This window comes from Ruditapes philippinarum, unplaced genomic scaffold (assembly GCF_026571515.1).
Source record: "Ruditapes philippinarum isolate M1 unplaced genomic scaffold, ASM2657151v2 ctg1167_1_1_1_1, whole genome shotgun sequence".
NCBI lineage: Eukaryota > Metazoa > Mollusca > Bivalvia > Venerida > Veneridae > Ruditapes > Ruditapes philippinarum.
Window position 1 is genome coordinate 41,194 of NW_026857913.1, and position 5,486 is coordinate 46,679.

Sequence of the window (5,486 nt, forward strand, 5' to 3'; positions counted from 1 at the left end):
AAGCTATATGCTTATAGACACACTTTCGAATCCGTTCCTGAAACCAACCAGTACTGAGCAATGAGTGTAAAGTTTCTTGCTCAAGGAAACAACGACTTGCCCCTGACGGGGGTTGAACCCATGCGGCTAGCGATCATGAGATTACTAGTCCGACGCGTTAACCATTCGGCCATGTCGCCACATAAGCGTGTTGATTATGAATGGTTTTGAAATAAAGACAAGTTTCTTTTGGTATTTAAAATTGTTGGGGTTAAAGAAATGGAAAGAAAGTGTTTTGTGAATTGTGGAATCTAGAATAACGCCGGATATGTGGCAAATTGACCAGACCATAGAGTAAGGCTAAAAAAGGTTAGGCGTCATCTTACTACTATAAAATCCTCATGGTCGTTTCTAGTGAAAACAGGCTGTCGTATTGTATGGTCGTCATGTAAAAGTAAAAAACACAAGTAAAATATTTATCATGTTTATTGCAAGTTCATGTCAGTGTAAAAAGGTCAACCTTTCTTGTATATGTATGAATGAATATTAAAAATAATAAATAATTCATGACATTAGTATTACCGTCTTTCATACAATTCTTTGTTATATTAAAATCTAGAACGTTATTACAATTTCATACATAATTTTTTACATATATAATATTGTTAGCAAACTGTATTCTTAGATATGTATAGGCCGGACCGGGCGCCATAACATTACTTAATTCACACTTATGTTTGTCATATATTTTTTAGTTATATAAATATTTCCTATTTGTTGAATAAAATCTGTTAAATATAGTTACTATCTATCTATATGACAAAATATTGGGCCAATATTCAGACAAAATTTAGTAATATGTTAATTTATCTTAAAAAAAACAAAGTTACTTTAAAAAAACACAAACATTAAATGAATTGTTTGTTTGAATGTACGTTATATTGATTTGCAAACTTAGTGCAAATAGTTAATGTGCATTTTTTATTTCCTAAAAGCATTTCACATATTCACAAATGGCATAACACAGAAAAATCACCCGGCCGGTTGAGCACCCAAGTCCTTGCTTGTGATAAAACTGATAAAATCCAAAACAAATAAACTAAAATGTGTTCAAATGATTCAAATAGCTTTAAATCTAGACAACTACTAGTAAATAGTTCTAGTATCACAGTTATTAATATCTATGAATAAATAATAATCAAACACCATAGTTCAATGTAACATGAGTTTAAATCTTATACTAGGATGTTTGGTAATAGAATGTGCAAAACTTTATATATGTTTATGTTACCCCTATCATAAAAATATATATTTAGCATGATTTTTTCAATGGGGTGGAGCAAATGTTTTATATATATTATCTTTTAAATCACAATAAACTGCCTTAAGAACTTCATTAAGAGTCATTTTAATTGTTTTAATAACACCAATTGAACAGGTAAGACTGGTGCATGTTCACAAGATCACAAAAATGATTAAATCAATTTTATCTGGTTTTTTTGTATTTTAAATGAACAGAAAAATTTTATTTAGAGCTGTAGTATCTTTTTTACAAAATTTCAACTTCTTTCAAAGTTTAGCCCGCAACGTTACAAAAATGTTAAAATCAGTTAAACTTCTATCAGATTGATTCGCCTGCTTATATATCTTTAAAAGGACAAAACAATGTATTAAGAACTTATTAAGATTTCGTTTTAATTATTTTAATAAAATTTCAACAACTTTAAAAGTTGCTGTCGCTAGGCCGCCAATTCACAAAAAAATGATAAAATCAAAACAAAATCTCAAATTTTTTTTTCAGCTCATATCTTTTAAATGACACGAACTATCATAAAAATGTATGAGTCGTTTTAATTCCTTTTACAAAATTTCAATATTTTTTTTTAAAATTTAGGTCGCCTGACCACAAAGTTCACACAGTTTTTTATTTATCTATTTTTGTCTGATTATCATACTCGTAATGTTTTCCACAACATGTTGATAAAACTGTTGATATCAAATGCAAATTGTACAATGCAGTTAAATATGTTTGTATGTGTAAAACTTTTTCGAAACATATGAAATTTGAAATGCTACAAGACTGCAAGATGACAGTACAATGATAAAACTGTGACGACCTGATGATAATGTGAAAAAGGTTGATTTAGGAGATAACAATTAACCTAATAAAACGATCAGTAGAGATAATGGTTTGAGTAATATTTCATTAAAGTCTTTCCCTGAAATAAGGAAACAAAGAAAACTTAGTGACAGTTGTTTTTCCTCAACAAACTCATGTTTTATTAATTATACTCATACTAATAATATTCATGAAATATTTGTGTCAATGAGTTATGTTTACAAGTAAAAGATAAAGATCAATGTTTCTTATTAGGTATCTTGTCATCAACTCTTTGCCAATGTTTCAGAAAATAGAAATCAAAATATCCAAATGTTATTTGTATAGTATGAATGAAGAAATAATAAAGATGTACAAAATACTCACACAATGCAACATAATAAGTAGTTTACTTTTTATCACTCTTCCCTATCATCACAGCGCCCACTTTCTTGATTCCTCTGAATGGACCAGCTATAATGTTGGCTGCAACAATGAATGGAGCTGCTGCTATACCAGCTATAGGTCCGTTCTCCTTTCCGAAGTCATTTGCAGCATCGATACCTTAAGCCAGGAAAATGATGTAATAAAGAACCTTCCAAACGTTTCTTTAACGATAAGGATTTTCCTTCTAACATATCTGTATTCATATTTTTATAATAAGTTAAAAAAAATGAAAACGCTAAAGCATGCGAGCGATTTTGAGTGCATCGAGCTTGCACACATAAGTGTATATGTGCAACATGAAATCTAATTGAGATTTTATGTTACAATAATGAGTTTCATATAACATACAAAGGTATGAATATCACCAAGCTAAGCTGAAACAAGTATACAGATGTAAGCTTCTGATATATATTATATTTATTCTGTTTAAAAACATCCATATGTTTAAATCTATGAGTTACAATGTCCCCATAATATGATTATGTAAGATACAGTAATATGTTTTTTTTTCATTCGACATGTTCTGCTTGTTATTGTATATATCAATTATGTTTACCTTTTCCTGCACCATAAACAAGGCCACCTGCAGCGGCTGCCGGCACCCACAACGGCGCTGTCCCTACTGTCGCCGCTGTTTTAATTGCCTCTTCATCAGACATTTTCCTGCTCAAGGAAACAATTTCGTGGTTATTTTAAGTTTCAGATTATTGCTGCAATGACTCTATACATATCCTTTAATTCAGGGATTTTTTCCTATTTTTTCAATGTTATCCGCATTTTTGTGTAAAAAGTTTGAAAGTCCAAGGTTATTAAAACAGAAAGAGGTCTGGACTTAAACAAATAACATTCTATCTAAAGTAGTTTGGATATCTTATCGGCAGGTGGCCGTTGAGTTTGTTTTTTTTTTGTATTTCCGGCTGGTGATATATTTGTCCAACCATCACGTCATAATAATATTACTTTATATTGCATGGTATACAATCTTAAGATTGAATTATTATCAAACCATTGACTTTTCTTAGTTCATCGTCCTTCATTTCATCATTGAATAAACTTAAAAATATATTATAATCATTTTGTTTTCTTCACCACTGTTCTCAACTCGCACGGACATCTTTTAGATGGAATGAATGTAATTTTATTCTGTAAATAATGTGAATTGTTTTGTGCATTTTTTTCCAAGTAGTCTATCATGGATTTGTTCGGACGGAAACAAAGAATGGTCGTAAATTAATGGTAGTCGCGTGGTATTACTGATTTTGATTCGAGATAATGATTTTTCAACTTTTGAGACAATCAATAAATCTTGCTTATTACTTAAAGCGACCTTCAGCTTTTATTGTTTGTTGGAAAAACAGTTCTGTTTCAAACTAAGTATATCAGTAATTTATCTTGCATTATATCACTGTAAAGTCTCCTTTAACACAGTGTCGCAAGAGCTATTTATAACGCTTGAGTGACATTTGTTTCTAAAAATAGAAAATCAAAACTTACTGATTTACATATAAAGACCGGACCGGTAGTTAGAGGTGTTGGGGTTATATTTTATCGTCGGCAAATCTTAAATATTTTGGAGTGAGCATTATATGAAACGTTTTATCTAAAAATAGCATATTTAAGACTTAGAAAAGCTGGAGGCCGCTTTAAAGTCGTAGCAATAAAGTACATGTACTATTTTGTCAGTAAGTTGCACATCAACAAAAAATGCCAAAATAATGGCCTTATCACAGCTTAATTTTCCATTCTTGAAAACGCGTGATTTATCAAAATGGGCATGTTCATCTTTACACTATTTGACAATGACTGTGCACTTTTATCTCTCTGTCATGTTTAGCGATCATCAAATTAACGAAACTATTCAGTCTTTCAATGTTGTTTCTTCTCTCTTCCTCTTTCTCTAACAGTCTCAATCATCATGAGAAATTCCTCAATATTGCATCGGCGCTAATTGTAGGTAAAAATTTACTGGCGATATCTATATATCCATATTACGAAAAGGTAAAATTAGAGTTTCAAGACTGTGATACATTTCCATTCAGCTTCTTGTTTTCGAATTAATTAAAATATTGTTTATCATTTACATATATAATGGAAAAAAGAGAAGAAAAGGAATTTTGACGTCATAATTTTAAAAAAGATTCAAAAGTCCAAACGCCTAAAAACATAAAATTTGAAAATCTTCAATGAAATTCTATGAATTGGGAACTTAAAACGGACAAAAAAAGATAAGAACAAAGTTTATTCCAAATTGAGTTTGAAAACTATTTTAAGGCCGATTTGAGTAATATGCGAAAAATAAAAATGATGAATACTGAAAACAACGGACCGAGCATCTGAACTTTTACACAATAGTTTTTGGCACAAATTTCGGAAACTTACTTCCAGTCCCGTCATGTCAAAACAAAAACCCTGTGGGGTCCATTTAATATACTAAATAATAAATGGAAATTAAATTGACTTACCTTTCCAGGTTGTAGAATATACTTCCCGTCAGTTCAACTTACCACGAATTTCATAAAATCTTAAAATGATCAAACTTGCTCAAACTAATGATAACCTACGTGAAATTCATTATCAAAAACGTTATCAATAAAAAAAACATGACACCATGCGCAAGATGCATGGGTAAATGTCAGGGCATGTGTTTCTGCTTCTACTTTTGTATAAATTATCCTGCCAATATGATCAAGTGACTTATATCTCAAGGATTGATTTCTTCGGCGCCTGCGCCGAAGCACGACGCCCCTTACAGAACGACTTCAGATTTTGTGTCCGATTGGTGAAATGGTTGTTTAAACGAAAAGGCAATTCGTGTCACGCTATGGTAATAAATAACGAACTGGAGAATTTTTCAGGTAATGAAATTCAAACATATTTAACAATAAATTAAACTCTTTATAAATTTATCTAAAAAATTATTTGAAGTATAAATGTAAGCCAGTTTTTACGAATTATTTTATCA

General features: G+C 30.6%; 1 long non-coding RNA gene across 1 annotated transcript; it reads right to left on the reverse strand.

The window, feature by feature from the left end:
* Positions 1 to 442: 442 nt before the first annotated feature.
* Positions 443 to 5,142, reverse strand: LOC132751487 (uncharacterized). Its single transcript, XR_009628684.1, has 4 exons — positions 4,987 to 5,142; positions 3,081 to 3,187; positions 2,465 to 2,641; positions 443 to 2,198 (listed from the first exon to the last, which is right to left on the reverse strand). It is a non-coding gene; the product is annotated as an uncharacterized LOC132751487 (long non-coding RNA).
* Between the last annotated feature and the right edge of the window lie 344 nt (positions 5,143 to 5,486).